General features: G+C 37.1%; 2 protein-coding genes across 2 annotated transcripts in view; one reads left to right on the top strand and one right to left on the bottom strand.

The window, feature by feature from the left end:
- The window catches only part of LOC140341126 (serine/threonine-protein kinase SBK2-like), a 33,207-nt gene extending 25,421 nt beyond the window's left edge, over positions 1–7,786 (bottom strand). Inside the window, exon 1 of the mRNA XM_072426674.1 lies at positions 7,717–7,786. The gene's annotated coding sequence lies outside the window, so the exon portion shown is untranslated. The remainder of the gene's footprint in view (positions 1–7,716) is intronic.
- A 2,765-nt stretch (positions 7,787–10,551) lies between these two features.
- Positions 10,552–26,339, top strand: part of LOC140340870 (serine/threonine-protein kinase SBK1-like) — a 79,663-nt gene continuing 63,875 nt past the window's right edge. The window contains exon 1 of the mRNA XM_072426293.1: positions 10,552–10,628. The gene's annotated coding sequence lies outside the window, so the exon portion shown is untranslated. The remainder of the gene's footprint in view (positions 10,629–26,339) is intronic.

Genomic DNA, 26,339 nt, shown 5'->3' with positions numbered 1-26,339 from the left:
TGTCTTATTTTAATTATTTTTTTAAAAATCGGGGGTGGCTTACTTAATGGGGATGTCCTAAAATCGGGGAAACACGGTAGGTTGTGAAATATTAGAAACGCTTGTTTAACCTTCCATCTGAACAAGCCCTAGCTGTCACCTTAACATTTCAAAAATACAGTTATTGAATAACAGGCATCTAGTAATGAAAATCTAATTTTATTAACAGATCCATATTAACTTTATGTAACTGCCTAGGTAAAAGTTTACTTAGAATTAAAGCTGAAAGAACGTCAGCAATAAATAAATGCAACTTTGCTTTAAGTGAATTTTTACATTTTGCATATTATGCATATTAGCATAACTTAAGCTTCATCAAAGGTATGCCAAGAATGTGCAAATAGCTGTGCATGCATGCTTAGTGTACATTCATGATATTGCCATCATCTTGGCTGTGCAGTGGTCATTCTCTTACTGGTAAATGAATCACAAATATGGTTGGACAAGACTTCCAATTTTTTGATATGACAGGCTGTTTGCCTGAGACAAATACCCTATGGAATACCTTCAGTGAGGGTATATGTATGCTAATAAATGGGGAGAGCTCTGATGTCCTTCATTAGACGAGTTTGTTTATTTTAAACATCACTGGCTTGTATGCTAAAAGCTCTAGCTGCATAGTTCAGCTTGGTACCTATGGTTATTAGGATCCTCTAGCATTACAACTATGCTTCTTCCCTACATACTATCTGTACAGGAGCTAATTAGTACTGAAATGTGCTGGACAAGCCAAGTGAGCACTCCAAGATGAAAAGACTTGGATATTTCTTTTTAAGTCATAAAATGCACATTATACACCAGGTTGAATGTTTTACCAGTAAGATTACAAATACCTACCTGTATGTTAATAACAAAAACTGTGTTAAAATTAATTGCTCGCTCAGACATCTAAATCTTTTGCTTGACCTTGATGTGTATTAAACAAATACTGTAAGTGCTTAAGGGAATATGAGGGTGGTCATCTTACAATTCTGAAATACCTACCTGTGACATTATTCTGCAAGGAGCAGAAAGCTATGTACACACGTGCAATCACTGTCATTGTAAAGGATTTTTCACAATCCTTTTCAACAACTAAAGACTGCACGATGCATGAACAAGTGCTGTACATACTGCACCATTCTGCTGGGGAAGGGAGGGGGAGAACGATGGAGTGGCACCCCGCTGCGCTCTCTCCCCTTCACTTTCGTTGTCCATCGTCCGTGGATCCACCAGGACGGTCATTCGGATGATTGGCGCTGTACACACGCAAGATTCTCATCCGATATTGGCTCTGAGCCGATTATCGGACGAGAACTATGGCACAAGTGTACCCAGCCTTATATATTCCGTGTATTTTTGTGATTCTACCTAATTCCCTCCTATTCAAATAGATACTGCTAGATTAATTGCCTTGCTCCCAAAGCCAATCAATCTAAAAAGCCAATCAATGCTTAAAAATTTAATTGATTGTAAGCTCCACAGAAACTTATATGAATGGTTATGAGGTCTGTATAGAACTGTAAAAACCATCAGTATGGCAAAACTTGGTTTTATTTGAAGTGGAGAGGGTAGGAGGAATAGTAATGGGTTGTTTCTGGGAGCGTCATGTGACCAGTCTGTAAGGCAAGCCAGGGGATCTTTCAATTTAGTATAAGAGTTCTCACGCTGTGGTGAATATGGTTGCAAAACTTATATGTTGCACCAAAGAGGGACAGTGTTCTATCATACGATTTTTATGAGTAGAATGTGTGCCAGGAGCATGAATTTATCTTCACATGTGTGCTCAGTATGAGAATAAAGTTATCTCTCGTAGAGTTGTCTATAAATGGATTGAAATGCTTGAGAATGGCGGTACTAGTGTCATAGATGCAGAGCGCTTCAGAGGTCCAACTACAGCCACGATTATGAACAAATATTATTAGTATTACGCAGTATTTATACAGCGCCAACATATTATGCAGTGCTTTACAAAGTCCATGTCACTAATTATTCCTCAAACAAGCTCATACGGGGTCCCTACCAAAGTCATATATCTTTAATACAGTCTAAGGTCTATTTTTTAGGGGGAACTCAGTTAAACTAACTGCATGTTTTTAGAATGTGGGAGGAAACTGTGTCCTGGCCAAGATTACAGTCTGGGACCTAGTGCTGCAAAGGCCAGAGTACTATCCTCTGAGCCACAAAATAAAGAAAGAACCCTGAAACTGATTTATGAGAGCAGAAGAATAACAGTTGAAGAGATTGCAGGAAAGCTGATTTTTTTGCTGATGGCATTAAAAAGTTGTGTATTTAAGTTAAAGTGTACCTTCAGCCAAAACCTACTTTTATTTATGGATAGGATGGGGAGGATTAGAACCTTTGGCTGGATTTTATTGCTGATTGTATTCCTGATCTATCCTGGTAACCATTTTTATTGTGACTGAAAGTATGCAGAAATCCAAAATTTGGAGTTGTTACCAGAACATCAATTAAGGGACATATTTCCGATGGCAACTGTCGAAGAGAGGAACCCCCCAGCTTGGATAGATTTCCCTTCACTTCCTGTTGTGTTTTGGAGATACCAATGCTATGTCCAGAGCCAGACTTCCAGTAAGTAAGTAGTCAGCCCTGTGACAGATTTGCTTCAGTTTCAGACAATGTTGCACCCCTGTCGAAGGTCTTTCAGCTAAAGATCATTGTGCTCCAGTGTAATTTGGTGGACAAGGTCCCTACCCTTTAGGATATACTTCTGCTCATGAGGTGATCCCTGCCCTAACATTAGAGCTCAGCTTCATATCAGAGTTCACCTTCTCCATCAAGAGCACCCTAGTCCGTCTTTAAATCAAGATCCCCTACTTTTTACAAGATTTCCTCTTCAAATTAGTGTTCCTCCCCACATCTGAGCCCCTCTCCTTCAAATCAGAGTCCTCCCTTCCCATTGGAAACCCATAAAAGCCCTCACATCTAGTCTAGTCTACACTTTAAATTGAAAGCCCCTTTTTCAAATCATAGTCCCCCATTAAAGTCATCTCTTTATATCAAAATCCATTCACAAATTACACACATATATATATAAATATATATATGTATATATATATATATATATATATATACCGGTATATATATATATATATATATATATATATATATATATATATATATTTAAAATAAGCTGCAGCCTATTGGAGAAACTGTCTTTTTACCCTATAACAGCTGTTAAAGTATAAGTTAAAGGTGTGTGTGTGTGTTGATAATGACCCACATTCAATTGTGAAGATTTCACATTCGCTTTCTGTCCTGGAAAGGCACAAAAGAATGTAAAATCAAACCTTTTCACAATGAAGGAAAACTACATCATTGATATTTGTTACTTTAACAGGTCATGTTCCAATGAAAACAGACATGTCTGATAAAGAGAACCTGTCCCTGCATTTTGAATAGCTTTCTAACAAGTTTACTTTTAAGCTGAACATCAGTATATTGAAACAGAAAACAAATAACTGTGTATATTTTACAAAAAAATAATAAACATAACAACCAATATAAAAACTCAAACATGACTTCATTTTTTTTTTTTTTTGGGGAAAAGTTTTAGTTCCATTTTTCTGACAATTCAATGATCTCATTCTCTTGCAGCTTGAGCATGCTGTTAGTGGAAAAATGACATCTGGGATCATGTCATAACATTTGGTATCCTGGCTTAGACTTTAAAGCAGGGTATACTGTGAATGAGGGAAGCGTTTTGGCACTGGGGTCAGGGATCTTAGTCTTCTGCAGTGTCAGTGCACTACTGTGCATGCACTCAGCACTCAACATAACACTACTGTTCACTTCAGTGCCAGAAAATAGCTTCATATCATATCATTAATTTGCGCACTTAGCAAAATGCAAGGGCTATAAATTGAATCTTTCACCATACACCATTTTTATGCTGTGCGGAATTCAATAGTAAAAGTTTATATTTTCATATGGAAGCTATATATGGTTTGGTGGTGCAAGTATGTGTTTACTTTTAAAAAGCAATTCCAGGGAACAAGTGGAACTCATTAGTGAAGTGCTACTGATAGCCAGCTAACATTAGAAAGTCTGTTCATTTTCCCTTGAAGGGAGCATAAACCTATCCTTCTTCAACCACAACCATCAAAATATCTTGGTAGCTTAAACATAATTGAGGAGCTTTATCTTTACAGGTTTTATTCCTTTTTTGTCCTGTTAGTAGGAAACAGCCGGTCCAAGGATGACAACTCTGAAAGGGTATATGCCTTACACGTGCAATGTTGTCCTCTAGGTTACTTTTTGGTTGTGCACTGGCATGTGAGTCCAAACAGATTGCATTTTCTCCAGCTTCTTTACCTCCCACCTCCTTCATCAAAGTTTCATCATTTCTGCTACATCATCAGAGCAGACCTTTTCTATGGATTCAAAATGACAACTACAGAGTTTCCAAAGGTATCTGTTCTCTCATTTTCAGTTTTTTCACCTTTTCATTTCAGCATTATTAAGCTTGATGAATAGTGTCCCCTAAAAACATAAAAAGTGTTTGCTATTTTTATAATATTACCATGTTGAAGAAATCATATATCAACAAGATAAACCATGTGGTACCACATTTATCACTTCTTGGTGTCTACTATTGCCTAATGTCCATAGCTATTTGCCCTGGAAGGTTTCAAGCAAAAACGCTTTTTTGCAGACTTTTACAAATGCTTGTGCAGAGGGTTGTATGTGTTTGCCGACATTTTTTCACAGGGGAATTCTGGATAGTTTCTAGGCATCAAAAGCCAGGAAAACTATTGCCAGAAAATTGAAAAGCTTAGAAACGCATGCAAAAGTAGTTGCATGCAGTTTAACTTAAGTCTTTGGAGGTGGTTGGTAGACAAAACCACCCCAGGACATTGCATTTGGAAAACAACTTGCAAATGCTACCTTCTGAACATATCTTTATCTTAAAAAAAACTCAAAAATCAACCTATTTGTTTTACTGATAACCATTTTTGCAATCAGTTTTTAGGCATTTGCAAACAGCAAAAATGCTTAAAACTGCTTGCAAAAACTACTGGTCCTAACCTACTCTGCACATTTCAGAACTGCCTTTTAAATTCTAGGTTTGCCAGTCTAAAAGACTTACTTATATCAGGGTCCAGCGTTACGACACCTTACCTTTTTATCAAAATTAATACATAGAGATTTCTACGTACCAGAAATAATAAATATTACCTGAATTTGATGTATTTAAATTTGTCCAAACAGGTAAGCAAAAGTTTATAGGTACCAAGTTACCAAAAACTTAAAGTAAGTACGTTGTCTTGAAGTTGACATGACTGGTATTTTAAAAAAGTTAAAAAAAAATTTCTGTAAAAGAAATGTTATGATTTAGCTCACTTCTATCCAAAAACACATAAAGAAATTTGCATTTTTGTCATTGTATGTGTTTACTCTATAAAAGCTCCTGTGGTATAATGCACGCTTTTAGATCATTACTGTGTACAGTCTGTGCAGTCAGTTGGCATATTGCAGCACAGAGGATTGACTGAATTGCTAAGGGTATCAAACACTTGACTGTAAATAAATTGTCATCCCACTGCAAGATAACTAGGTGAAAATGTTAAATGGTTATACTTTGCAATTTCAGCGGCTCTTTTTTAAACCCGTGTTCTTCTTTAAAGTGCACCTCTGCATTGCCTGTGAAAGAAAAATCAGGCTGTTCCCTTAACTTACCCATAACTACTTATGTTTCCTTTGATCTCCCTCCTCTTCATTCTGCTGCAGGTAGTGAATTGAGATGGCCTCTGTCTAAGCTCCAAGCCATGATTTGGATTTCACACAGCTCTGAGAACTCTCTCCTGGCCCCCATGTGACATTACTTAAACAGTAAGAACCAACACTGTCACATGGGAGAAAGGGGGTTAGTAACATGTACCCATAGCCAGTCCAGTCCAGGTATACTACTTTATTCCTGGGAGCCAGGAGGATTGGTAGGAATTTATGTGTAGCTACAGAGTGGGGGGGTGAAACAAAACTGCCTCCAGAAGTAAAACACAGGATTACTTTGAAATGGCTATACTTATATTTTCATTAAAAATGCAAATAAAAAATGTAAAAAATCAATAATGCACTGCCTAACTTTTAAAGTGGAACTCTGGCCAACTAGTTAAATGCACAATTACTTGGAAAGAAATAGAGAAATACACATAAACTGTTCACCTGTCAAAAATTTTGCCAATCATTTCTTGTTATTCACAATCACCTTTCGTACTGCAGAGCCAGCAGAGTGCCACCACTAATTTTTATTGGTCAGTGAAAAAGCATCATGACACTTTTGATGTCCACTCAGTGTTTCCTGCTTGTGTTAGCTGGCTATACTTCTCCTGCACCTTCCAGTACACATCCAATTGTCTGAGTGTTCAACACTACATTCACTACCCTGAATTCTGCCAATAAGGAGACTGTAGGATGAGCACATAAATATACATTTTAGGTACTTTTTGCATGCAGTATAATGAAATAAAAGGAATAATTGTTAACCAATATGAAATTGTATGTAAAGATGCTTTTTAAATTTAATCACATTTTAAGCTAATACAAATATTTAAAAAAGTGCTATATGATTTCACGTGTCAAATGAAAAAAAAAAATGTATCTTTGAAAACTTTACTGCTCATAAATATAATAAATAAACAATAAAACTTTTTTCTATACGAAAGTTTGCAGCTCACCATAGTATATTATAATATAATATAGCATCTTACAAAACAAAGCTGACACATTTAATTTACCTATTTTGAAAAGTTATTTCAAGTCCTGTGAGTTTGCTTAATGACAATTTGTTTACTGATGTCCACCTAGTTTGTCATTTTGTTTATGATATTATGCCCTTTAATTAAATGTAGCAAGAAAAAACAAATTAGTTTATGCATGACCAATCAGTGCACTTTATTTCAAACTACTAGGCACCAGCAACAACATAATTGTGTAAAAAATAAAATAAAATAAAACAAATCTTCAACATGTGTCATTTATGATTAACTAGCTGTGATGTAAATATTAGCATGACCTTGATCAGCAGCATTTGAGACTAATTTCAACAGCAAATAGTTGTAGTTGTTAGTCACTTGTAGGAGAAGAAAAAAACGTAGAAGTAAAATAATACCTTCATTAGTTAAGTAGGAGATTTAAGTTGCAAGCCCTGGAAGCTACTTTTTGTAGGGCTCTTCATTAGGTATAATGTCATGTTTGATCAAGAGACTCAAGTACATATAAAACCTTGGAACCTAAATCCATCCCGCTAGCTAACATCATCACATTATTTTTGCTTCTTAGGCCTATAGTATGTAATTTATGTTGTATGGTGCAGGATTCTAGCATAGCATGCTTAACGGTAACTATAATATGGATGTAGACACATCAGTCGTTTAATATTCACAGTAGAAATTTTACACTGCAATTTGGATTTAGTCCTCTTGTTACATATTTTAGGAGTTAATCATGCTGTTAGAACATTGCTATCATTTTCTTAGAACATCACTTTAATAAAATGCAATTTAAAAATTGAATCCAATATTAACTCTTTTCTATTAATTCTTTTATGACAAAGTCAACTGTAAAATAATCCTGTTGTTTGTTAACACAATTTATCTACAAGCATAAAAAATAATTTTACTAGATCTAATGTTTGCATAAAAGTAAAACAAAATTGTTGCCTTTCCATGTCCTCACCTTTTCACGTGAAGAGCAGACTGTGCGTTTGGTTGGCTTGTGCTGCTGTGTGTCTGTTTCTGAGAGTGACTTCAATCTATCTTCCTAAGTGTACATTCTGGTTCCCTGCCAGTTTTACTGACCAGCACTACTGCTTCTGCCAGTGGGCTGAAGAGATGTTGAGTCTCAGTTTCTCTTGCATGACATGTTAACTGTTTGGGAACTTTGATATTTGCTAATTAATGACAGATAGTTTTGTAACATTATATTAAAAACAAAACAAAAAATAATGACAAACATATTACAGAGGTAATTAAAACTGGAAGTTTTGCATTGTATTTAATAATATACAAATCACAAAAATAATGTAATACCTATAATAAAGATACACTCGAGTAAAACAGCCAAATGTGCAAACAATGGACTTTTTTGTTTAGAAACCCCTGCCAATTTTCTGAATTCTTGTGCAGTTTAAGTGGTAAGGAGCGAATGGAGCATAACCATAATGTGCAAGATGTACCTGTAAAAAAAAAGACACTTGAGTTCTGAAGAGCTCTTGATTTCTCCAAAAATGGCTTCTGTTTGGTCCTGCGCTGTCCTGGATTCTTTTTTGTTCTGGAGTCGAGGAACCACAAGGTGCTGCCATCTTCTTCCTTTGTCTTTCGACTTCTACCTTTGTCATCTGATCTTGCACTGCACAGGTACAAAACTGTGTTACGTTTCCTACTGTACATGTAAAATGTACTGCCCATGGGTGAGATTGTCATTTTTATCTTAAAGTAGAGGAAAGTCCCTTACATGACGTAGGCCACAGGCCTCCTCTTCTTTGAAAAAAAAAAAAGAATTAATAAAACAAACACATTTTTTGCATTATATAAAAGAGTTATCCACCCTTTTGACATAATGTTAAAAATGTGGTCATGGACTGTTTGATTAAAATCTCAACCCCAGTCTACTGATCAGACAATATAGGAGCAGAATGTTGATAAGATCATGCCTGCGCTTTTCGTTTTTTCAAGCATGTTTAAAGTGTTAGACTGGCCATACTGTGCAAAACAACATCAGATAGCAGAACTTCTCTTTTATAGTACCATGACACAGGGAGATGTCAGGAATGTAACACACAGTCAGAAATCCTATACATTTAAACCAGACATCAGAATAGAGGAAAATGGTGATGTAAGTGACTTTAAACATGGCATAGTTGTTGGTATTCCATTTTAGCAAAATTACCTTTTTGATGCCAGAGGTCAAAAGTGAATAGCCATATTGGTTTGGTCTGATAGAAAGGCAACAGTAACTCAAAAATACACTAAATACAACTGATGTATGCAAAAAAAGCCTCTCTAAATGCTTAACTCACCAAACCATAAAGCAGATGGGCAACAGCAGCAGGAGACCACTTTGAGTAAGACTCTCGTCACCTAAGGCACTTGAGGCTACCAAAAAAAATTGCCTGGTCTGATGAGTCTCAATTTTGGCTTTGACATTCATTGTAGCATCAGAATGTGTAATCAACAACATAAATTTATGAATTCATCCTGCTTATCAAGGGTTCAGGCTGATGGTGTAATGGTGGGGGGTATATTCTTGGCACACTTTGGGTCCCTTATTACTAACTGAGCATCATTTAAATGTCACAGCCTACATTAGTATTATAGTTGACCATGTCCATTCCAATGGCTATTTCCAGCAGGATAACACATCATATCACAAAACTCAGATCATCACAAATTGGTTTCTTGAACACAAGTTCAAAGTACTTCTTTCTAATCTTCTCCACAATCATCAAATCTCATTGATGAGCATTATGGATGTGCAGCCAACAAATATGCAGCAGCTATGTGATTCTATGATGTCAATGTGGACTAAAATCCCTGAGGAATGTTTCTAGCACCTTGTGAATAATATATATAATTATTATTATATTATAATATTTTATATTTATATTATATATTATATTATTATATAACCTGAAAAAAAAGGTTGTCAAACCTGGCGCTAGCATGGTCTACCTAATAAAGTGGCCAGAAAGCATACACTGCAAATAAAACACATTTGATTTATCATTATTACAATATTTTATTCAATCATAATACTTATTATGGTAAATACCGTTATTTTTAATATTTATTATTTTATTAATATTTAAAAAAACTCGATAGCAGACAAAATGACAGACTAAAGATGATTTCTAAATTGTTTCTGTGACTTGCTGCACTTTAACATAAGAATTGTCCTTGTTCTGTTGTATTTTTATTTTAAATATATATATATTAATATATATAAGGATGTTTAAAAAAAACAATTTCCTTATATGCCTGGAGAAATAACTAAATTATGTAATAGTAGACTTTTGTGATGATTGTTAATAGAATATCTTGCGGTGTAATCAAGGTTTGCGGGTTCTAGTTTACTATCCATATAAAGTGTTTTGTACTCAAGTCGCACTTTTGTTTATCTGATTGTTTGCCTGTTGTCTAGAAAAATCCCTGAACACTTATGTTACATGACTCATTTTGGAAAAGTTCCATGGTGGAATACACAGCTGGGAGCTTGAACAAACACACGACATATGAAAAGCTGCACAGCAGCAACAGTGACGAGGTTCATGTGGAATTTGTGATAATAACTGGAAACACAAAGAACACTATTAATAAAAACATGGTACAATACCTTATTGCATACATCACAAACCAACATTGACCCTGATAATAAAGTCCATGAGTTGCAGCCTACATCCTCAGCTATGCTTTACCGTCACATGATGCTTCAGTAGACATTATTACAAGTGGTTTTTATGTCCTGCTACTGGAATGAGCATACAGTACAAGAGGGGGAGGAAGCTGATTTATGTGACACTCTGCAGTTAAAACTGCACAGTGATGTGTGCTACAATATTTGTTCTACACACAAAGGTCACGACATCTAAGGTAAGGTTGTAAGTTTTAATATGTGAAATATAATAGGTACTTTATAATATATTTCTAAATCATTGCGTTTTTATTCCTTTATTACAAATGTCATATTGTAATGCGGGGCATTTTAGTGTGACTTATAAAAGTATTTCCTCTGTAAAGTTTTGACCTAGAACTCCTTTAAAGCTCCCTATATTTTACATTAGGATACACACCAATGAAAGGCTCATTAGTATAAAGTGTCATCACAAATTATTTTGCCAGCAAGTGTCAGTATGTCACAACAAAGCCATCAACACCTTTTTAGCTCAAGCCTAATATAGCTTTCAGAATGCAATGTTAACACAAATGTTGTCTTTTTATTTTTCACACTTCATTGGGTATCCATAACAAAATTTACATTTTACTGTTTATGTTAAAAATTAGACTATTAGTGGTATATTTCTTCATCATTACCATTGATTTTCATACTGAGTATACCGCACATTGCAATGACTGAATCTTCTGGAAGAAAGTGATAATGGAAATGGCATTAAGAATAAATATTCCAACGTCTCTTGGATAAACAAAAAACATATTACGGGGATACGAGAATGGTAATGACATGTCAGTTAGAAGGAAAGCACTGTCAACAACAGCAAATGTAGCATAAAAAGAAAAATAGGCAAGTGGCCCTTTTTAGAATGGTAACAAAGTATCCCAGTAACTCCAACCAAGCATGTGATCTTATTAGCACATCATGTGGCTAATTTGTCTTCAGTTTGCTGCATGAACATAATTGATCATGATTGTGACAGATGAATAGTATGCAAGGACAAATATCCATCTTGCTCTTCTTAAACAACTGCAAGTATATATCTTTCATAATACAGGTTGTCTAACTGAAATACTTTTAAGTCACATTATTTATATTTTTACAAAAACTTTTTACTTGAATCTTTCTTTGCTATGTTTGCTCTGCTTTGTTATAGCCAAAGATGAAAGATACTGGTAATGCCTAAAGTCTTTGAGTTAATTAAAAGTTAAAATACAGCAAAACCGATGGGGAAAACTCATTGACAGTAGAACATTGACATTTGTAGTTCTAGTGATACACAGTAAATGCTTTTGTCAAATATAGGTAGAAGGGAAAGTTTAGGGTAGGCATGAATTACTACACATTTAAACCTTTGTTAATGATGCCCTAGATGACAGAATATAGGCTTTAGAGTTAAGGGGGCTAGAGCTAATTACTGTGGCTATATATTTCCATCAAAAAATGTTTGGCTGTAGGGTTGTCCTTCAAGTGGGCAGCAATGCTATTAATGAAGTTGCAGACGCTTGTGCATAATTATGAGGATTGAGAGTTCACTAGCGCCAGAGATATGTTCCATTCAGGCATCCTTCTACAGCAGTGGTCGCCAACCTTCCCGACCTCATGGACCACTAAATTCACTGATCTAAGACCGCGCATACACAGGGAGCCATGTGTCACTCAAATTGGAAGAAACTTTTCCCAGAGTGATGTCATGATGCCAGAACATGCCCGCTCTCCCATCGTAGGCTCAGACCTGCTTGCTAATTTCCGGGTGGCACAGTAGCGCTGGGCTGTGGATGACACAAAAGTTGTGTCCACAGCCCTGTGCTACTGTCCTACCGGGATGTTTAGCAAACAGGTCTGAGCCTACGATGGGATAGTGGGCAGGTTATGTCCATACGGAGGACAGAGCCGTGGACCACCAATTGGCAACCGCTGTTCTGCAGCCTTGGATGTGTCTGCACAGTATGCCATCAAATACCTCATGGACCACACTCCAAGGATAGTCACACTCCGAGCCTTGCCTCATAGAGATCTTTGGGGGCTTACTGCACGGGAGCGACAAGCCCTTAACAATATTCTGATGTCAAAAAGATTACTTGATAACTACAACTGTCATATTGTAGTAAGTGGCTGTGTGGTGAGTTTCTAAGAAAGTGTAGATTAGGGTAAATAATTTAGTGTTCAGTATAATTTCAGTGTTGCAATAACTAAAGGAATGTATATCCTAAACTTTTAAAAAATATATATTTATATATATATAAATATATATATATATATATATATATGTATATATTTGATTTATCCCTCATTAACTTATGTAGAAATTTGCAGGGGCTGCAAATTGTAGGGGCTGTTATTATTTAGCTGTAAATATCCTTTTCAAAATATATATTTCAACAACATCATGCAAAAAAAAGCAATAAAAACAGGGAACATTCCCTCATTCAGTCTCATTAGGAACAACAATAATTATATTGACGTTATCATTTTTAACGCATAATTTACATATTCTGTATGTTCTTTTACAGCAGTATCAATTTTGTCTTTTTTACTGCCTTCCGTCTTTTTGGGACACAATTACGATAAATTTAAAAACATCATTATTAGGTTCTGTGTAAAAAAAAATTTTATTAACAGTAAGATAATCATATCCCTCCTTTTACAAGTTCTTTATTAAATGAAAATGCCGAGGATAAAGGTGTAACTACCAGCATGTACCAGCATGAAGGGCGCAACTCATTATTCATTCAATGATTAGAAAAAACGTATTTCCCTTGCTTAACCAAGTGAGATAATTTATACAAGTATGCCATACCTTAATAAAGACTAAGTAAACCAATACAGTCAACAATAAAGCTGGTACCTTGTAGACCCAACCCCAAGCCACACAGATCAGCCCCCAAAATATATAAATAAAATTGTGGTGCTAGAAATGCCAATTTACAACAATAAAAATAAATGTATTTGTCTAAACAAATAACAGATTAGTAACCAGTACTTCTAATATTCCCATGTACCAAACAAACCTGGTAAGTAATTTATAAAAGTTTTATATATTTTTATAAATATATATATATATATATATATATATATATTTCAAATACCTAAACAAATACAAGAGAATATAAAAAAAACTAATAAATATTTTCAGCACATATTTTTACAAATTTCAGCATCAGAATATATTGAGACTAGAAGGAGCTAATGTTTTCATCTTATAAATTTATTTGGTCTCTTTTTTTTAAAACCAATTTTTGAAGGTTACCACCACACTACTCTTTAATAATAATATAAAAACCTAAAATTTCGATACCCTTGGGGTCACTATGATAATAGTTTTTAAAGTGTAAAGACACACTATGGGCTCTATTTCTTCCCAGGTGGGAATCAATTACTGCCATTAAAACACATGAACCTAGAAGATTCGCACCAGAGAATGTTTGAGGGAATGTCAGATTCCCTGTTTTAAAAATAGATTGATACCCTTCCTAATATTTCACAAATGTTTAGCAATCCTTACTGCAAGGGAATGTGCAGTCATTCCTGGATATTGGAGGCCACAAGGACACTCCAATAAATAAACTACATGTGTAGAGTGACAAGTCATAAAAGATCTTATATCATTAGTACCAGTGACAGTAGATGTAAATTTAGTCACCTTGTTTCATGGTTTAACTATATTGTTAGGGGCTATTAAATTTCTTAAAATTGGTACTAATTTAAAAATCATCTTATTACTTATATAATGTTACATTTACTAATATATATAACATATAAGAGTATTTTTTAAATTTGGAGATTTCTATTAAAGATGGTTCTTTATATACCAAAACATTTTTAAGAATACTGACAGAATAGTGTCACCACTCTTCCTGAATAGAGGGAAAACCCACAAGTCATGATCATGATTGCTAGAAGGAACTGTAGTTTTTTTAGAGGATAAAATAGGTAAATCTGATATATTAAAAAGGAGTTTTTTTAAAAAAAAGGTTATAGTGTATCCACTGTATGTTGAATGAAACTGGAAATAAAGTGACATATATGCTTAGGAATGATTTTTTGGTTGATAAATTGATTTCTGGTGATAGGGGTATGATCAAAGGTTTGAATTTGCACCCAATATTCTAGTCAATATTTTGACAAAAAAGAGATGTTAAATTGACATTTGCACAGTTTGATGAGGGATAGGGTCCTTGCAAATATACTGTTTGCACAATTTGATTTGATTTTTTTTTTTTTAAAGTACGGAACTTAAGAAATGTATTATTATAGATAAACCACTAACTAAAGAAATAAATAGGAATAAAGCGTTTCTCTTTAGGAATATTGTTTGGGGTGTAAGATTAAAAACCTGAGTGAAACCAGAGTGAGTACATTTACATCTACTGTTACTGGTACGATATGAGATCTTTTATGACTTGTCACTCTACACATGTAGTTTATTTATTGGACTGTCCTTGTGGCCACCACTGTATAGGAAGGATTACATGTTCCCTGGCAGTGAGGAATGGTGAACTTTACGAAATATTAGGAAGGGTATCAATACACACAGTGTCCCTCTGCACTTTAAAAACTATCATGATAGTTATCCTAGGGGTATCAAAATGTTAGTTGGTATTTATTGTTAATAAAGTGTTGTGTGGTGGTAACTTTCTAAGATTGCTTTGAAAAAAAAAGATTGGATTGATAAAATGAACACACTCCTTCTGGTCTCAAAATAGACATTGATATTTATTGTTTTCATTGATGGCTAGACTTTTGTATGGTGTGAATGCTGAAAGTATTTATTATTTTTTTTTATAACCCGATTTATGTGCAATAAAAAAGTATTTATCTTCTTTTAGACATTTAAAAATCATGCTATATTTATTGTAGTGCGAAGCCTTGATGATTTATCTTACGTGATTTGTTTTTACTTTAGATTTTATGTATATGCATTTGCTGAGTAAGGTGTCTCGGTCCCTTCCGTGACGGAAGTTTGAGGATCTTTCAGACAAGCTGCATGTGAGATTATCTGACAGTCTCTTTGTTTTTACTTGTTTCTGTGTTGTTGTTTGTAATGACCACTCCCCTTGTATCAGGTGCAGCTGGTGGTCATTACTGCTCCTCCATTTAGTCTGGCCTCACACTTCATGCTGTGCGGTCGATACTCACTGCTGGGTTGTGAATAGCTGGAGTGTTGTGCCATCCTGAGTTTCTGTTTATATCTGCTAATAAGATAAGTTGCTTTACTTTTGTTGTTTTGGTGTTTTGTGGTTATTTAGTTGTTTACTAGGCCTCTGGGAGACACTGGGTCCTTCATAGGGGAAGGAACCAGCAGTCTCAAGCCAGACACTACTGCTAGGGCTATACAGGGCTAGTAGGGACTAGGTTCCTGTGTATGAGTATTCCCACCATCAGGGGATACTCATACGGTTAGGAGTTAGGGCTAGGTTAGGGTGTCTGCAAGGGGTGACCATTCCCTTTTCCCTAGTCATTTGAGGCCTAGTAGTGAGTAAAGCCTTTCTGTTTCCCTCCCCTCCCTGTTATACGTGACAAAGGACATTTACACTATCATTTTTACCTGTGCTCATTCTTTTGGAGATATAAGATGGATAAAGAAGCTTTGCTTTTAAGTATTGCATCGTACAAACGCACAGGATTGTAAAGGATGCCAGGTTGTGATAGCCATATGGAACTGAAGACCGAGTCTTTTGTTTGGAAGCCAAAGGATTATACTATACGGCTTTGTGTTTACTACATGATTTAAAAGTGGATGATGGATGATTTGCTTTCGGTCTAATTAAGCCAGTGGGTTGACATCTGATGATTTGGTAATAGTGGAGCACTGGAATATTGGAAATGCTGGTTGCTTTTCTTGTATTTAAAGATTGATGATATTTCATTCAAGTCATTTGAAGATCACCCCTTTAGAACTTTGTTATACATTGAACTTGGACTATTATATTTATTTTTTATTGTTGAGAAAGTGCTGTTTTATATTGTAATTTGATTTGGTGTTTTGATCATCTGCCTTCAATGACTTCTGAATCACCGAGGATTCAGTATGCAGCTCAGCATACTATGGACACTCCATGAATCAGCAATCTATAACATTATTTCCTAGTAGTTTAATAGTGCTAAATAGGGCTAAAATTCTTATAGTCAAATGATTTGCTTCTGCCAACCCCTAGAATTTAAATACATATAAATGCAAAAGTTTAAATTCATAATTATGTGTGAGTATTAATCAGACTGAAAAAAAGAGTTTTTTTTGGCAAAAAACATATATTTACTATCTCACAGGATTTGACAATTACAATATGAAACACCGAACTAAAAGTGAGGAGGTAACTATACATTGTTCTTCTGCTGCATATTTGCATAATTACATAAAATATCCCAATCATTTGGGGACAGGCAACTTAGTACATTTTTAGAAAGGCATAAGATAGTATGATGTGTTTTACCGCGTGGCTACTTTAGGGGAGACAGGCAACAGATAATGTGTCCAGAATGATCTAGGCATTTTTTTCTGAAACTTAAATTTTGGATTTTCCTTAATTTATTAGTCCCAATAACATAAGTCACCAGGACAAGAAGATATAATGTACCTCTCCAGTGGGTCTGAAAGAACAAAAAACCTAACAACAGTTTGACCCTTACCTATTTTATTCTAAAAAAAAAACTGAATTTTGGAAGATCCAAAACATCTGAGATACGTAAGTTTAGAGTTTAAAAGGGGGTGGAGGGGGAAGGCATCAGTCTGAAGTCAGCAAGGGGTGAACTTCACTTTCACTGTGACCTTGTCCTCTGTGCTGGTATGAGTAGGATTGATGGCGTACTTGAGCAGTTTCAGGCTCGGTGCTGCTGTGGGAGCCCCGTGAGGGACTTTACTGCTGCTCCCACTGGGGAGGTGATTGGTTTGCAGGGCAGTCAGGAAGGAAGCCCCAATGCTGGTGGAGCTCATGGAACCTGGGATCCCCAGTTCACCTGGCTGAGATCCAGCCAGGTGTATTTCACAACCCCCTATGTGCACCTCCCTCCCCGGGGTTCTTCTAAACAGAGGTTGGGTCCGGTGTAAGAAGTGTGCAGTTGTGGGTACCAGCCTCTCCCCTGGAAGGCTGGCAGCATGGATCGTGGTCATCGGCAGGAGTCATGTCAAGGCAGGAGTTGGGGCAGATAGGTAATAGGAACCAAGTTGGTGGCTGGGATATCTTGTGGCCAGTGAGAGGTGGTGAGGACAGCAGTGGGAGGGATATCAGCAGCCTGGGAGGCAGTGCCATTATGGAGGCTCAAAACCTTTGTGAGCAGAGAGAAGATGATGAGCTGGAGTCATCTGAGCAGAGAAGCCAGAGACAGCAGTAGGCATAGTGGTGGCAGAGCAGGGTGAGTTCTTTGAACCAGGTGAAACCCACTTTGGATTGTGGAAGGAGTCGCTGTGAGACCAGGTGGTCCGGGTGGTGCCATTAAGTGCCTGGGCAGTGGGGGCACTGAGGACTGTATTGGGGGAGCTAGGAGAATTTAGGTGATTTGGAGGGGCCCAGTGGTCTACTGTTGGGTGGGGACCTGGGGCATGGGCAGCTAGAAAGGGGGAGGTCATAGGGGGAGTCGTGGCTGCATGCCCTTCGGCGCCTGCAGTTTTGTAGGCATTTTGCCAGCTGCTAGTAGGTTTGGTGCCAGGTACTGGGGTGGGGGAGCATCCAGTAGTGGCTTGGACAGGGCAGGGTGGTGCAGGCAGTGGTGGGGATACTGGCAGAGGGACCAGTGAATAGGTTGGTGTGGGGGTGGTGTGTGGGCATACACAGGCTGTGGGGATTTTCTTCGTTCTGAAGGCTTTAGGGGAGAGATGTGGGGGGAGCAGTTTAATTTTGGGACCACGGGGGCTTCAGCAGCCTATGAAGTGGTAGGTATGGGAGACTTCACTAAGTGTGTGGTCTATGTGTGTTTTGAGGGACCCGATGGGGCTCATTTCCGAATGGAGCAAATCTGTCTATGAGGATATCTTCTTCCTGCTTCCTTTAAGTGCTTTAATTTGAATAGGTCCCGTGGGGGGTATGGTAAAAATGGGGAAGAGGAGCAGTGTTTGACCAGGGCCATTCCATGTACATTAGCGATTGGTTGCAGGGTTTTGTGACTTTTGCTACAGTGGTTGGGGAAAAATTCACTTAACACTGCTATTTAGATGTGATTAGTGAGGCTTACAGGGTCTATGGGGGGGGGGGGGGGGCGTGGTTGCGCTATGAAAAGCAATTTCATCAGTGCAAGATGTGAGACCTTATTTTCACTGGGACTACAAAGGTAGCCTCTGAACGAGGCTGATGATGCCAGCAAGGAGGACGGGCAACCATTTCAGGTCAGAGGGAGTGGCTCCACCCCCTCTTAGTCTCTGGGGGCAGGGGGTTTCCTGTATTTTCAATGAGGGAGCCTGCTGGTTTGGGAGGGTTTGTCGTTTCAGGCATAAATGCTCCCACTGTGAGGGGGGGTCATAGCCAGGTCTGTTGTTTCAAACAGGTAAGGGCAGGCACTGAAGATGTTGTTGGAAAAAGGAAGGATGCCAGCGAGGCTCAAGAGGATGTTCCTTTTCCTAAAATAGTATCTTGATCAGGCTTTGGCCTGGTTGTTGGAAGCGGGTTTTCCAGACATTTTTAGCATTCCTAGTAACTTGGAGCAGCTGCTTACAGGCTCCAAGAATCTTCTAACTGAACTGACCAACCCAGAGGTTGTTAGGAGTGGGTTGCAGAAGGAAATTGCATTGGGTCGGGTGGAAGGGCTTTTTGATCCCTGCGGTTCAATCTGGTAATTTCTCCTTTGGGTTTGATCCCTAAAAAAGAACAGAATACATTTCAGCCTTTCCACCATTTATCTTACCATTCTGATAGGTCAAACATCGCAGCCATTATTCTGGACTTGTGTTCGGTGGCGTATACATCCTTTGACTGCGCCATCAGGAGGGTCCGTTGGTTTGGGAAGGGGTCTTGGCTAGCAATGGCCAACATTGAGTCATTTTTTCAGTTGCTGCCTGTTCATCCAGATAGTCTGCACTTGTTGGGTTGTACATGGGGGGGGGAGAGTATTTTTTGGACCTGTGTTTGCTGATGGGTTGCTTGATCTTATGTGGATTGTTTGAGTTCAGTTTGTTTTTGTGCATTGGCCCACCAGATTTGGGTGTTTTCAGAGTCTTGGGTCTTGGGTTTTTGATGGCACTGAAAAAGATGGGGAGGCAATGGTTTTGTCATTCTTGGGCATATTTATTGATACTGTAGTTATGGAGTGCAGGTTGCGGTAGGATAAACTGCAAGCATTGATAGCTGAGGCGGAAGCGGCAAGTGGACACTGAAAGAATCAGCTGGAACAACTGCCCTAAGTTCTGGGCAAATTAAATTTAACATGCCCCATTTTGCCCATTGGGAATTTTTTCTCTGGCGCTTGGCAGTGGCTAAGGCGTGAATAGATGTATTGTTTTTAGCTTGAGGCAAGAATTGAGGAAGTATCTTAAGGTATGGAAAGTTTTCTTAACCAACTTTATTGGCCATTCCCTATGTATGGAGGGGCCTGTGACAAGTGTAGACTTGGAACTATGTCTATAGGGTTTTTATCTGGGATATGTTTATTTCCCTAGTGACTGTCTTTTTTTTATCTAATTAGCTATGCAACTATTTATGGATGCAGTTGCTTTATCTGGATATGATGCCTATTTTCAAGGCCAGTGGAATTCGGAGCCATTGGCCGAGCCTTGGGGGGAAGCAGGTTTGCTGGGAAATCTGCTGATCCTGGAGTTGTTTCAGATCATGGTAGCAGTGGAGCTGTGGGGACAGTTTTTGTTAAACAAAATATTTTGAAAAACTGGGGGGTAGTGCAAGCCCTTAACCAATTTTTGGCAGGGTCTCTCCCTGTTATTAGACTGATGCACTCTCTGGTCCTGCATTGCATGCAGCAAAATGTTTTTATCTGACTGTCCATATATCAGGGTGTCCAATACATTGCTATGTCTCTATCTCTCTTTTTCAGTGGGACACTTTTTGGAAATTGACGTCAGCGGCAGAATGTCAGGAGAAGCCATACTTGTGATGCTGTGGAAGAGCAGCAATCAGGTTTTTTATGTCGGTCAGTCAGTGACAGCACATGGTTGGCTTATTTTTCAGTTTGGATGGAGTGGTGTGACATCTTTGTCATGAGGTTTGTGGTGAGTGGTCAGAAGGTGTAGATGTCAATCTGGTAGTACTTTGGGTATGTCGGTTATTTGCCAGCAGTGCAATATCATACCGTTGATAAGCAGGCGGGTGAGGAGTGTGGCCTTTTGTTCACATTTTTAGGTCTGCAGGATGTGACAGGCAATGAGAGGGTATAGAAAGGCTCAGGTGACAGGGAGATCTGCACAATGCCTTCGAGGATCTGCAAGTAAGTTGGTTAGTGGTAGTACGATCCAGCAGTAAAATAATGTGGAATTGTGATATTAAGCAATTTTGCACTAAAGTTGGTATGGAGGTTTTGATGAGTGTTATGACATGTTTATAAAGTTAGGATAAAGTTTTGTCTGGTTTCTGAGGAGGAAGAGGAGCAAACGTTTGACATATCTGGGTCACAGAAAGACCCGAGTTGTTAGAGAAGAGGAGTAGGTGAAGGGAGGGCATGACCAGGGGCGAGGGAGAGTGGATATTAAAGGGTAAAGGTCATATCAGGGTCTAGTGGATTGGTTAAAGAGGAAGGCAGCATTACAAGAGGTTTAAAAGGGGGGAAGTCTGTCTGAGTTTAGGAAGGAACTCTCGCCCTGACAGGGTGTGCTATGATTGGCAGGGGTATACCAGCAGGTGGTGGCTGAGGTCCTCTGAGGTGGTGCCCTGCACTAAGGTAAATGGTGCTCGGGCCCATCATGGTACGGGGGTTTCCTTAACTGTTGGTTTTCATTCCCTAGGTGGGGTTGTGTGTCTGGGAACATGGAGCAGGTGCCACAACCTCGGATGAGAGAGAGATCTGAACAAATGCCTTCCAGGGTCTGCAGTGAATTGAGGAGTGGTAGTAATTTCTAGCAGGATACCAGTAAAATGTTGTGGAATTGTGTTAAGTAATTTGCACTAATATTGGTATGGAAGTTTTGATGACTGTTATGATATGTTTATAATGTTAAGATAAAGTTTTATCAAAAAAACACTCATGTGTCTTTTTTCTCTTTGAGGGGGAGAGAATGGGTGCAGAGTTAAATGACTGGGAGTGAACATTTCAGATACCTGGGTCAAGTACTAGCTATCAATATTGCACGTGGCCTCACTGCTGCTGTCTCCTAGTACAGAAGGGGTTTTTCATTCTCTTGTCAGGCATACCAGTCAGTGTCACTCTACAAATATTCTTTTAAAATAAACCATTTTGCTGCTGGCCAGATTTCTAAAATCCTCAATAATCAATCAAAGAGTCAATGCTTGTATTTAACATCTGCCTGTGCCCTTTTTCTTTACAATGCAGTCCAGCCTTGTTATATACCTGTCCTGCAACAGGCCAATTTTTACACTCACTAACTAGTTTATCCCCTCACTAAAACTACTTTTTTACCTAACTAAATCAGATTTAAATACTGTAGGTAAACCAAGCTAATTGTAAATGCAAATCATTAACCCCAAAAGACCTTCCATTATAACTTCTATTCTGTAACACCGCATTCAGTTTTAATGCACTCCCCAAACCTGCTATTTAAAATTTGTGTTTTGTCTATGTATATCACAAAGTTGCATTAAAAAAAACATTCATCACTGTACAGTATTTTGTTTTTAAAGTTGACTTTGAATTATGTCCCTTATGATGCCAAGCATCCTATGGCTTGTATTTTTGGATAGCTTAGCTAATAGCCCTAACGTGGCCAGAATTGACTAACAAGGTATGTCTCTCATGGGCCATGACAGGATTTCCTGCTAAGTTCAGGTTTTCAAAAATTGGAAACCTAAACAAAACCCAGGCAGTTCCAATACAGTTTCTGTTGTTGTTAGAGAAATTTATGTGCTCTATGTTCCGACTTTTGCTAAAGCAGTGGTTTGCTTTTTCTACTCACTGCCTACTGCCTATGGAAATATTTCCCACTGAATATCCAACAGACCAATCCTCCCACCTGTTGTATGTCTCAGCTGTGGTCTGACCTCTTAAATGACATACAGTTCTTTAGGCCCCTTGCATACACTTGTTTTCACTTTACTTAATTCCTTCTTACTAATGTGCCTGTATGTTTAATGTTCCATTTGGAATGAAGCCATGGAACTCATGGTTGATCATTACTGCTGAAAAATTCTTTTGTCTTAAGCAGTTACATCAAGACATTAAAATTTATGTGAGGCATCTATTAATTTTACAACACTGAAGAAAAAATAAATAATTTCTTTTTCCCACCATGTTAATCGCTTGACCAGTGTCACTAGTAAATTTGTTAAATATGCAGTAGATAAAGAAAAAAATTCACTACTTTGTTAGCTAGGTTGAAAGGTTATGTGGATGTCTCTTGGTATGACTAAAGAAATAAAATCTTTAGGTCTCCTACATGAGTTTTTTTTTAATTTATTGCCTAACAAAAATGTACACATGTAGGAAGGCAAAAGCCCTAATTAATCTTCTAATGGAGGACAATGTATTTCTACAAAGTGATCTACACAGTAATGTACATACACTTGTGATATATTTGTGTTTACCTAAAGTGGATCTCTAGGTAACTAAGCCAGGCTACATAAATACATTCCTGACATGTCACATAATGACTGCAAGGACCCCATTACTTCAATGCCATCCTTGTTAATTAAAAATATTTTCGGAGATCTTAAGAAACAAAAAAAAAATATTTTATTACTATAATATTCCATAGAAAGCATAACAATCTCACAGAAATTGTTTCACTACTAATGCTTGCCCCGCTAATAGTGGCTCTATCACACAGGATCATTTGATTAAATGTTTCCAATAATTTAATTATATTGCTCAATTAAAAAAATAAGATATTATGTGACTTGGGATATACTTAGTGATAAAGGGACAAAAGTAATGACTGAAAATGATGTGCTTTTTGGCAGTCATACCTGATTTTTTTTTATATCATACCTGAGTTTTTATGACAAGTTAGAAATTCTCATATTCTTAAATCTTTGGTAATGGCCAATAACATGTGCATGTTATGTTGCTCTGCAGGACCACAGTTTGGTTTGTAAAAGTACAGTGATATCAAACCACCAGTGAATATATTGAAGGTTATTACCATACAGAAACAGAGGTGCTTTACTGCCACTGATTACGTATGTAATTTATCTTCAATAAATCTTGTGGTGGTGCCCAAAGCTTTTCTTCATTTATATAAGTTACAAGCTCTCTGCTTATAATTGTAAGAGAGAAAGACACCATTACTTTATAGGGATGTACTTGTGGATGTATATTACACAGATAATGACATAATAAAACTTGATTTTGAATTTAGTGTTAAGTGCTGTTCTTTATATTTTACTTAATTTATCATATATATTATTTTATCTGTTTTGTCTCCAAGATGTTGTATTTTAGTATTATAAGGTTATATCTTACATGTTTTTACGTTCCGGGATTTTTTTCTGTTGCCATATTTTTTCTACTAGTAATTTACGCATTTATTATCTGAAAAATTAATTTGCAGTGCCATATATACTTTTAAAAAGTATATATAGTAAACTTTCCCTCTTGTGATGTTAGAAGTTAGATGAGAGACTTATACACTAGGGTTCATAAACTTGAAATGAAATAAAGAATAGGTCCATGTTTATGTGTAGTGTAGGGGGCATGTCTGGGAGATCAGAGAACCCAGCGGTTGGGTGGCTGGTCAACTAGTGATGGATTTACTACTAAAATAAGAACATGGAATTAGTGTGGGCGAAGGAGGACATCAGCACAGCCTAATGCACTTGCTGTTTGCAACCATTGTAACAAACAAACTTTTTCTAACTTCTGAAATATAAATACATTTAACTTTTGTTAAAAATACATAGTATTAGATAATATATCACATTTACCCCATTCTAAAGGCCATTTTGTAATCTGACTTTACTTTTTTATAGATAAGTACTGACTGACCCAAAAGCACAGTAAACAGAGAATTTTAGGGCAGTGACACAAAGCGATTTGAGAAGCATATTACTGTTCCTGATTAATGATGACTAGATTGTAATAAGGTAGAAGTATTTGTGGGACTACAAGTGTAAGGAGCGACACAAAGCCCTCAGGTGCTGCTTATGTAAAAGTTAATTCTTCTCTTTATTGGATGCATACAATAGTCAAAAACAGCAACAGGGAGCAAATTGGAGGACTCATGTTTCTATCATCTAACTAGGAAACTCAGGTGGGGAGAAGCTGGCATTTCTTTATGTGTATCCAGAAAATGACAGCCCCAGCACTCAATTCTATGATGTTTGTAGATAACAATTATACACAGATCTCAACCAATAAAATAGTTACATGGCCATTGATTTAATGCGTACCTAAACTCAGAATTTTCACTTTACATAAAAAGGTAGACAACCATTTTATTCAAAGTAAAAATTCTGTTTGTTATTTCTTAAGTGCAACACTTTTTTTTTTCTTACAAAAAAAAAAGGGTGCAGCACCGCCCCTTAATTATTGATCACCTAGGCAATCAGGAATAAATGGGAGTGCAGAGCCTCCTGAGATACCTACGTAACGCATCCCGGGAGGGTCTTGGCTGCTCAATCTGTGCATGCCCGAGCATCTCTGGTATGCGCACAGGGAGCCCTTTCATTAATAAGGAAAAAATTGCCAATCTCAATCTTGCTCAGTGAGATCAGCAAGTTTTTTTCCCAATCTGCATCCCCCGATACAACTTTTGGAGGGACTAGCCAGGAGGTATTACTCATTTAGTTCAAAGACAAAGGTTTTTATTCCAAACTCCTTATTTGCAAATAGAGCCCAACTGCAGTGCTTAAAACCATTTCAAAGTCTTTTTTTACCCCTAAACTTTATGAAAAACAGGAACCTTTATGTAATATAGAAACAGATTATAATTAGGAATTTAGTGCTGAAATGGAAGATTGAATGCTGTGGAATTTTAAGATTGATATGTTGTTTAGTGAATTTCCCACACTTGTATACCTAACCTGCTAATTATAAAATTATATATCGCTAAGAAATCCAATGCTATATTCTTTGTACAATGGGCAACAGCTGTGAATGATTAGATTGAAGTAGACAAAGGTTTGTAAGGAATATATATATATATATATATATATATATATACAGCACACAGTCATGAGAACTGGAAAGTGCATCCATTTTCAGTTTCTGTTTATCAGGACATAATAGAAATCATTAGGTGAATACAACTTCAGATACAAAACAGCAGTTTTATAGTTTTAAGCATTCAGGTGTGTGTTACCACAAAGCCATGGAGAGACTTCAGACTTGTGCTTTTGACTCATCTAGTCCTTAGCAGGTCATAAAATTAGGTAAATACAACCTAACAGGAAAATAGAATCTAAAAAGCACATGGCTTATTACATTGTATCATTATGTTACAAAAAGTGTATTTATTTAAATCAAAGCTAGAAAGCAGTGTGTAAAAAATAAGTACACCTTAACCACGTCCATAGGAATTAGAAATTAGGTCGAAGCCAGATACTGATAATCAAATGCATTGATTAACTGATCATCAGTCAAGTGTGACCGCTATAAAAGCAGACACTTTGGCAGTTTGCTTGTTTAGAGCATTCAGGTGTGTGTTATTATATTGCCATGAAGGAGAGATTTTAGCAATGAACTTAGAGAATCAGTTGTTGCTGCCCATCATTCTGGGAAAGATTATAGGACCATTTTTAAAGAATTTAAAGTCTATCAACTGCAGTGAGAAAATATTCAAGACAGTTGTCAGTCTTCTCAGGGGTGGGTTTTTAAACAAATTAATTCTAGAATCAGAATGTTCAATACCCTGAGAAATTGCAAAA

The sequence above is a fragment of the Pyxicephalus adspersus genome, chromosome 11 (assembly GCF_032062135.1).
Source record: "Pyxicephalus adspersus chromosome 11, UCB_Pads_2.0, whole genome shotgun sequence".
Taxonomy (NCBI): Eukaryota; Metazoa; Chordata; class Amphibia; order Anura; family Pyxicephalidae; genus Pyxicephalus; species Pyxicephalus adspersus.
This window is presented reverse-complemented; position numbering and strand designations above follow the sequence as displayed.